The sequence below is a fragment of the Lagopus muta genome, chromosome Z, assembly GCF_023343835.1.
Source record: "Lagopus muta isolate bLagMut1 chromosome Z, bLagMut1 primary, whole genome shotgun sequence".
Classification (NCBI taxonomy): Eukaryota; Metazoa; Chordata; class Aves; order Galliformes; family Phasianidae; genus Lagopus; species Lagopus muta.
The window spans coordinates 23,664,923-23,675,273 of NC_064472.1; the positions used below are offsets into that span (position 1 = coordinate 23,664,923).

The following is a 10,351-nucleotide window of genomic DNA, read 5'->3' on the forward strand; positions in this document are numbered from 1 at the left end:
TGAGGTATTGCTTTTGCAGTACTGAATGTTGTCCTGGCAGTGGAGCAGTGCTTTAAGGGCACCTGTTTCTGGCTGGCAGCATAGGAAAAGTATGATAGCATAAGCACAAGATAAGCTCTTCCACACAAACCAATCCATACGCAGCCCTGTCAGGAAGTGGTATTGAGTAGTGAACTGCTGCACATGCAACTTCTTGCCATCCAACAACCTCCACGGTTGGCTCTTGATAAGTGAGCAGTGTAGTTGGAAAAGTGCCCTTGTGCCTGATGCAAGCCTATACTCCAGGGTAATGTGACATAAATACAAACATAGCACCACAAATTTAGACAATGAGGAAAATTTAAGGCAGTCTCCTGCAGTCTGAAGCTGAGTTTCAGATGTGCAAAAAAAAAGAATTCCAAGATAAAATCCAGGATAAAATGGTGAGAGTAACCTTGCAGATTACTGTGCTGCTGGGAGATATGTTGTGGTAGAGGTGCTCTGAAGACTGCAGTAGCATACATGAAGTGAAACTGACAGAAGGATTTAAATCTGTATGATGTAAACATTAAATAACAAAGACATAGCACTGAAAGAAAATAGGAAAGATTTTGGTTTAATTTAGGTAAGCATGATTATTCTGGGTTGATGTCAGATTTGTGTGTACAGAAGAAAAATGAATGATTTTTAGAAAGTTCAAAGCAGAGATGACAGCAAACTGTAAGTCAGATGACCAGATATCTTTTTATAATGGTTTTCAGGTTCACATTGAAGTTAATGTCTGAGAATTTATCGAGAGCAATAATGAAAAAAAGGAACTGTAGCCTTATGTTTATCATGTCGTAGGCATGTAGACAGGTATATACTCTTTTACATAGCAATGCTTTTAAAAATAATCCATAATAACAACAACTTTCAGAAATCCACCAACCCTCCTTTTATAAACCTAATACAACAATAAAAAATTAAATGCTAGTTTGACAGCACATACAGTACAGAGTTGTTCTCTCCTTTTCAGACTAAAGAGTATGTTTTCTTAGTGTAGCACGTAGGATTCAGGATTTACAAAAACACATCATTTTAAGAGTTGGCTTTTAAAAAATCTTTTGCTTATTAGTTGTGCATTGAAACAGAAAGGTATGCAGGAAGGAGAATGGGAAAGAGCAAGCAGAAGGCACTGATACAGAAAAGAGCTTTAGAAGTTTCCAATGGCTACTCACAGACACAGTGGTAAGACAGCATGACATGAGGTAACTATTGCACAAGGACTCATTTAAAAACAGTACTTTTTAAAAAATAAATCTTTCCTTTGAATTTGCCTTTTGACATTCATAGCAGGTCATTAATCATACCCTTAAAAGGAAAAACATCTTGGCAGAACGAAAAAACAAACAAACAAACAAAAAACCCACTTGTTATTTTGAGAGGCTCATTTTCAGAAGGGCCAGATTATGGAAATGGGAGTGACAGATTTCAGCATGCAGATTAATCTTCCTCTGAAAAAGAAGAAACATAAATGTTTGTTGAACTTGCATTTCTTCAGATTTAACTTCAATTAGAAAGAAAGGGTATTTTCTCTTAAAAATGCAGTAATTGCTTTCTCATTTCTAATAACTGAGAAATTGCTTTCTCAGTGGAGGGTCTCGAGAAGAAAATAATCTTTTCTTTAGAACACTACAGATCTCTGGGGAAACAATTCCAACATCTATTCCATTTTCTTCTGGTTCATTTTACAGATTCATTTTGGGGGGGAAAAAAAAGAGCAGCACTGCTTCTAGCTGCCAGGAGGAAATACAACAGGGCAACCAGATCTGTCACTTCATTGTGACCTTGTTCTGTTGTATAGGAAAAATGCTGTAATTATAACCTTTAAAATGCAAACAGTTACCTAAACTTAGATGAATCAACGAAAAACCAAAGCCATGCTGTGAACATACAAAAAATCTATGTCTTTTAAAAACTTTCTGTGTCTGAAGCATTTAATGAAAGGGATATAAAATTGCATTATTGGCTGAAAAGTTAATTTTTTAGGAGCATCTCTTTGTTTTCAGTTGGTAGTATAGTTAACAAAGAAATCATAACACTTGCTAATGAAATACATCAGTTTTTATGAAAGCCTGCTTTAGATGTTGTAATACTGAGAGGTTAAAACATAACCTTGTCATCCCAGTATTTCCGAAAATGGTAAAATTCCTAGGGCAGCATGAGTGAACGCAGTGAGTATTGTGGTAGGATTACCTGTCTGTATCTATATGTATACATGGGTAAGTGTTAATGGCTTGTTGTGGCTTTGTGATTTGTTGTTGTTGTTGTTGTTGTTGTTGTCAGTACTCCACATCAGAACATCCTGTGGACCGGTGGGAGTTAATGAGTTCTGGTTCCATTGACTGCCTTTTATTGCTTTGAGTGTCCTGATGGGAGGGGAGGGGCGGCATCCCCGGAGGACCTGGCGTGCAGAGGATAACCCTGTGACATGGCTTAAAGACAAAAGTCTTGTATTTTGTAATATTTGTATTTCCTAGTGTCAAATTAAAAGTAAATATATTATCATATGCAAAGAAATCTTGAAATCATAGATAAGAGATCACTTGTTATGGTCACATGCCCAAGTCCCTCATTTAAAAAAACATAACTGTTTTTGCCCTAGATATAAAGGCAGCCTTGAATAAAGTTGCAAAATTAGACAAGAATGTCCTTCTGTTTTGTTCTGTTTGTTTGATTCTTCTCTAAAGACCCTGTTTTTTTTCTTATTTTCACTGTAAAATAGAAGAGATCTGATAGCCATTAGCCAGAAACTGCTGTTGGGGAAAAAAAATATGAAATTAAGACCTAAATATGTAAGCAGAAAACTCATATGGGGCTTGTCAAATGTCTGTGAGGAAATATTCTTAAAAAAAAAAAAAAAGCAGGCAAGTGCTGAATTCCTGGCACATCAACTCTGAGGAAGAAGTATAGTGGCATGTTGAACATTAATTTGATAGTGTAAATGAGACTCCTTACATAAACATGAGTTCACAGAAGTAATAGCCTTTCCCAGTGATGAGGAAGATGGCCCTGGCATACTTTACGTTAAAGAAGATCTTGTTCATAAGCAGTTTCACACATGGAGTAGTTCTGTGATGGTTTATTTTGGGAATTGAGATGTACTTCCATTTTTGTCCAAATAGCTATTTCAATGTGTGAAGTACTACATATCTTTAGAAATTTGTCTTCAGCACTTTTATTCAGTGAGTATGTGATTCTCCTCTTTCTTCTAGTTCTCTCCACAGAAATAATTAGCAAAGCAAATAATTAAGTTTCTCACCATCATCAGTGGGTGTGCAGGTCCATTCCTATACAAATACTCTTCCATTACACCAAATAATGTGCCATTCCACAGGATGTTTAAACATTTGATAGTGGCACTGTAAAGTCTAGATCAGCTATAAGATGTGGCTTTGTGAAAATGGTAATTGAAGGGTTCCATATTTATCACTTTTCTGTTTTCCAAATATAGCTAGCCTAGCATTCAGACAGTGTGCATTTCTGCTGTTTTTAACTTTTCAGAAATGTGAGGTGAGTGTGTTGTTGGGCTCCAGGGAGATTCTAGTTTCTGATAGACACTATTACTAGCACTGATATTTCCTTACTTTTTCATGCTCATGAATTAGAAGAACGTTCAGTGAAAACCTGAATCATATGGAACCCAGACATGATGCAGAACACAAAAAGAAAAATTTTGAGTCAAGAACACAGATTTTAATTGAAAAGTATGATTACACTGTAAAATATTTCTTCTTAAACTTGCAATATTTGTAGCAACACATTAAAGAAGTTGAGTTCTGTCTGTTTAGCGTTATGTTCACTTCTCTGAGATGTACTTAACATTTCAAAAATGCTTAGCAAGTAACAATATTGTTCCTGTTTTTGTGAAAGGGTGTCTTTTGGAGCACTGTAGAAACACTAAGAGAAGGGAATCAGCAAAACAAACCTGCATTACATTCAGGTGAAAAGTGGAACTTGATATAAGTACTCCATCCACTGAGTAGCAATCTGAGAAATATGTAAAAAGGGATGCATTTTCACCTAGATGTTCCATACAAAAGATAAGATTGGTCAGTGGATATGCCCAGTGTTTGCAATGAAACATAAGCTAAAATGCAGTTAGTATGTTAGCAAGACAGTCAGACTGGCCCCTTTTCTTGTCCACCCTCAGCAAGGCTTTCACCATCCCCCATGTCATTTCCTATCTCATCCATTCCCATGATTGTTTTTCCTCACTCATATTTTCACAGAATGATGTTGCAAAATTTGTGTGTACATCAGTTTTTGAATCCTCCTCCTCTCTTTGTGACATGTGAAGTGAGGCCTGTGTAATTTTATATTCCTCTTTGATAGCTGGGAAAACAGCACTATCACATAAAGATTAAAATGTTTTATGAAACAGATAGCACCTGCGTTATGTGGTTAATTTGCATTAGCAGATCTCAGTCTAAGCTTTTCCTGTTGAATCACATATACAACTCACAATTTGTTGACTTGGAATTTTTAAAACCATAGCCTTGAGGTGATACAATACAAAACAATCTCCATTGGTCCTGCAAGTTTCAGCTTTCCATGTGAAATTTTGTAAAGTAGTTTTACTAGCTTACTTTCTGAGTGCTTTATTATCAAGAACTTCTAACCATTTGTAGAGTGAATAGTTTAAATGAATCTATTATAAATACATTATCTAGGGTTGTATGCCTTAAACGAATCCTTACACTACTGTCAAGGCTTAAGCAATTTTTTTTTTCCCAATTCTAATGTGAAATCATCTCCATCCCCTCCCTTGTTTTCTATATATTCAAATACAGTATACACATATGCATGCACATATATACATACATACATATTTATATTTCTCATATATATATATATACACAAAATGTATAGAAGCAAATTACCTGGCACCCAAAGAGCCACATGCTGCCCTTCATGCTTTTACATTCTGGAGATTGTTTCATAATGATCAGGATTTTTAGAATAAAGGTTTGGTGCTCGGTAACACTGCAGGATCTAGGTCAGTGAGTTCTCTTCTTATTCTGAACAAGTGTTTCCTCTAGGAATTATGTGACAGCACTGCCCTGATTTGGCCTGCTACAGGATTGTTTCGGCTGTTCCACTTTGCACTGAGTTGACAATTTCACATTTAGGAAATTTTTAGTTATTTTTAAAGGTTTCTTCAGCATTCTTTTTTGGGTTAATAGAGATACAGGAGCCCAACTGTACCCTTACAGGCCTGGAAATTTTCAGGCTGTTTCAATGATAATAATATACCCCCATTTCCATCAATAGTAATTAATTGACATTCACAGAATCACAGAATCACAGAGTTGTATTTTATCTAAAACAACTAATTTTATTACCTACATGTTTTAGCAATTATTTATCATTTTTTACTGTTTCCAGCTACAATTATCTGTGGTTTATAGTAAAGTAGTTTTTACCCTCAATTCTGGAAAAAAAAAAAAAAAAAAAGAAACAAACAAAAAAAGCCAACTTTAGTTCCTGTAATGATTTCCAACTTTACTATGTATGTTGTATGAAAAACATAAAGTCATGAGCATTTAATCAACTCTTCTTTTCTGCTTCAAGCATGTAAATTCCTGAGCTTCTCTCACCCATCAACTGCCCTAGTGGCTTTATAATTAGAATGAGTGGTAAGTATGAGAAGAACTTGTCCATAGCTTTTTTTCCTATATAATATCATCGTTTCTTGTCTGAATGACTGAAGAAGTCATTATTTAAAGTTTGTTTTTGAACAGGCTTTCTTCTGTTTCTAAAGCAATTTTCCTTTTCTTCTGCAGTTATAATCTTTTTTAAAATCTGAGTGGCAATTTTTTCATGACATTTTTCCTTAAAAAGTGTTCCATAAATAAAAAGGCTTACAGGTTGTTGTAGCGAAGAAGTATTCATCTGATTCCTATGTCAAAGCTATGTCTGCTTGATGGAAGAAGCTCAGTAAGCTTCTTTTTGTTTTGAGACTGGAGTGAGTATGTTTACTAATTTACTTTTACCTGTATTAAAAGGCAGTATCTAAAGATATAGCCAACAGATTGATGGCTTTTAATTATGAGATTTTTCTGTTTCTTTCTTGTAATCAAATTGTTTGTACTCCCTCCTTTATTCATACCTAAACGGACATTTCCAGCCTTTGAGCTAGGTGCTTTTCAGGCCTTCCATCTCTGCAGAAATATGTTTGACAAACTCTATTAAACTATTCTAATTACTCTGTAAAGACTTTGCACTGAAAGGTGAGATAAAGGGTGATGGGCACAAACTGGAACCCAGAAAGTTCCCTATGAACACGAGAGAAAACTTCTTTACTTTGAGGGTGACAGAGCAATGGAACAGGCTGCCCAGAGAGACTGTGGAGTCTCCTCTGCAGATACTCAAAACCCGCCTGGATGTTTTTCTGTGCACCCTACTGTAGGGAACCTTCTTTAGCAGAGGGGTTGGAATAGGCGATCACCAGAGGTGTCTTCCAAACCCTGCGACTCTGTGATTCTGTACAGTGTATTTCCATTAATATAAATTTATAACTACTCTGAACGTCACCTATTAGTATCTTAACAGTTTCACTAAAATGTTGTGCAGATGACATCAAAATTTCTCTTCTAAGGCTTTGGACTAAACCCTTGCCTGAAAATAGTAAATAAAGAGATAAAAATAGTGACTTCAAGGTTCTTTTCACGTAGTCCTGTACTTTGCCTCGTATAAAAGATGTGTGCTTTTCTAGTCATTTACTGCTATGTGTAAAGTTGTAGTTTTTCAGGGCATACGAGGTATTTTTAAGAATTGTAACCACATTAGTATGCTATTACATGTTGGTGTGAAATGAGGTCACCTGGTTGAGCCCCTGCTCAAGCATTCACCTGTGCTCCTGTGGCTGACTCAGTCCTTGCCCCTGGTGGTCAATCAGAGGTTCAGGCTGTGATTCAACAGTTTCCATAAAGTAGTCAAAATAAAAATAAAGAGATACCAGAAAAGTGAAAATGAAAATAATCCAACATAAGTGATTAAAGTTGAAGGACTCTCTGCATGGTTAACTGACTCATCCTTTGCATGAGAGCTGCACCAAGACAGAACTACTGAAATAATGAAAGAGTGCTTATACAAATGCATAACAAGTCAAGCCTTTAGTCTGAACCTTTACCTGTTTGGTAGAAAAGGGGAAACTCTAACGCAGATATTTTTTCTGTGGTTAAGAAAGGCGGAGTAGGCAACAAAGTACACTGAAATGTAATGTAAAACAATGAAGTGACCTATGAGTATATAGACATTATACATTCTTTATCTGAATTTTATGGTAAACATTTTTTTTTCAATGCTAAATCTAAAGCAATTAAGTGAGGAAACGTGCCATATCAGTAGTCATTATGTTCTAAGTATTACTGAATACAACTGAAAAATAGTATTACCAGAAGAGCTAACATTTTAAGAGAATAAATACATTAAGCAACGTAATGTTATGCATGAACCTTCAACTAAAACTATTTCACAAAATGTAATATTAAAGGAAAATGTTGAATACAAACAAAAGTGATAGCAACTTGTTTAAACATCAGTGACTGTTCACACTGTATGCAGCTCAAGTTACAATGCCATCAGTGTAACTTGAGAACCAAAGAAACAAAGCAAATTAACGCTTCATATTTACCTTGCACATAGCAGAGGGGTTGAAACTAGATGATCATTATGGTCCTTTTCAGCTCAGGCCATTCTGTGATTATGGAAGAACAATTGTCTAACTTGAATTAAATTCCAAGAATAAAATCTATATACAATTTTATTATGTATTGAAATAATAATAAAAAAATCCCATTGCACTTGCTCTAAACAAAGAAGAATCTGGACAAAGAATATCAGTATTATTCAAAAATTAACAGTATTATCCTTACAAAAATAAGACAAGAAAAAATCTGAAGACTGCACTAGTACAACTGTCTTTCTCCTAAGGTTCTTTAGTGGCTTTAGGGCTTTGCATGGATTAGAGATTGCTCTGATACATTCTTAATAATCAAAAGCAATATTGCAGCAGTCTGTTATTAATATCTAGCTCTTCTCTCTGATCTAGAAAAAAAAGCTTGCCTTGAAAACCATGAGATTTCAATAATAGCAACGAACGTTTCTAATATCTATTTCAAATTCCTACCTTTCAGACAACACTTTTACTGTATTTGAGAGGTTTGCAGTTGCAAAGATGCCAGACTGAAGATTTAAAGGTCAGAGTCCCACGTACCCATATTCATCCAGCAGTAAAGGTTGTTCTAGTTTAAATAAAATTCTAACGTTTGTTGCTTCATTTCATCTTGTTTTGATATAACTTCTCCAGCTAAGTAGCTGTTTAAAGCAAAAGAAATATTGATATTCCTTTATATAACTTACGTGTTTAAAACAGAACAATAAAAATACAAATCAGATGGCTCCAAATATGAAATTATAAGTGAAGCAATGAAAGATGCTGCACCCAGTAGTAACTCTGGTAAGTGGCTAAATTGAAAATTACTAAATGGAATATCTCATCACTCATTTTGACTTGTCTGTCTGTTTAAGATGGAGATGTCTTACAGGCTTACAGATTTAGCTTTAAGTAGATGGCTGGTGAACAGGTAAGCATTATTTAAATAATGACACTTCAGTAGTGAATAACTTTTTCTTGGGCAATTAATAGTCCATCACATTGCTCAGCTTACTAAATTGTTTTTTTGCTATCTTCATTATTACATATTAGTCACCCATATTAATTACTCAGGCAAACTATTCAGTGACTCCTTTCTAGGACCAGGGATAAATCCATTACACACAGCAGCTGATAGTGTTGGTGAGAAGGGAGGGGATGGTTGTAACTGTACTCAGGGATATTTCATACATTCAGTGTGATGTGGAATGATAAAACTGGAGGGCCTGGCTGAGGTGAAGGCAGCTGCTGCTTGGTGAGTGGCTGATCATCAGTGGCAAAATCAGAGCAATTGCACTGTACATCACTTGTTTTATATATATATATATATATATATATATATATATATATATATGTACAATTGTTGTTATTATCATTATTATTGATGTCATTGTTATTAATTGTTTCCCTTCCTTTTCTGCTCTATTAAGCTGTCTTCATCTCAACTCATGAGTTTTCCCAATTCTCTCTCCCACATCTGAATGTTGGGGAGTGAGTGAACAGCTGCGTGGTACTGAGCTGCCTGACAGGTTAAATCACAACACTTGGTCATGGGACTAGAATGCTTTCCAACAAATTTACTTATCTTCCCTTGTTTTCATGATTCATGAAGTCTACAACGACTTGCATATTCTGGCAGGCCTTCAGACAGATGGTTGAGTAGATATGAGGAGAAATTTGCCTTACAGCTCTAAAACTTTGTCCAACTTTACATTTCTTTTTGGATGGGATTAATTTGACTAAATCTGTAACGTATCCTGCCAATTTAAGCTATTCATCTAAGAATAGTTTATAGTTAATAGCAAGATCTAGGACATGATATATCTGAGCAAGCAGCTACTTTAGAATGAAACTCTTTGGTCTACAGTAATAAATCTCATTCTTTGCATATTTATTCCATTTTAGTGTGCATAGATTCTGTTGCTTTCTCTGCTGTTTTTCCAAACAAGAAATCACAGATGATGATTGCTAGATTCTTTGTCAAACAGCCTAGAAATCTGTGGTAGCAGTGGAAATCTGAAAATCTGCTTTAATTCTAAGAATGACCCATCTCTTCAATTTTTATGCAGTTTGTACTGGTGCTAACATTTATTTCATAACCACTAAAACAAGAATTACTACTGTCTCAGAAATGGCTTTTCTTTTTAATGTTTTGTTATTTTGCGTCTCTCTGATTTGCTGCAAAACTAATGAAAATGTTTTCTTAGAAGTGCCATTGTTTGGCACACACTTCAGTGCACTGATTATCTTTCTGGAGGTAATTAACAAATTAAATAACATATTTCCAAAACCTTAGCCAGGTTGATTGAAGTCTATCTTTCATTTGGTTCCTTGCTATTCAAATAACATATGAAAATTATTTTAATATATTCTTATCAGTAAAGGCACTCATGGATTTTAATTTCTAAATTATACAGTACTTTTTGTTTTGCAGGATTTTCAACGCACATAGAAAAGTGTATTTTTTCAAAGCTACTATTTGCTCACTGAAAAATTAGGCATTGTCATTACATGCATTTACAAAAGCAAATTTCTACAGTATCTGTGGTAATTTTAATTTAAATTAAAACACAAATTAAAAAAAAAGAATTTGCCATGGAATCTGTAAAATGGAAATACATAATTTTTCAAGGGAAAAAATTTTCCCTACTGCTCCTTTTAGACAGCAGC

The 10,351-nt window shown here is 34.9% G+C and overlaps 1 long non-coding RNA gene across 1 annotated transcript; it reads right to left on the reverse strand.

Moving 5' to 3' along the window:
- Positions 1-418: 418 nt before the first annotated feature.
- On the reverse strand, positions 419-5,021 carry LOC125687423 (uncharacterized). The gene is made up of 3 exons (XR_007374060.1): positions 4,905-5,021; positions 3,950-4,044; positions 419-1,475 (listed from the first exon to the last, which is right to left on the reverse strand). It is a non-coding gene; the product is annotated as an uncharacterized LOC125687423 (long non-coding RNA).
- Positions 5,022-10,351: the final 5,330 nt, after the last annotated feature.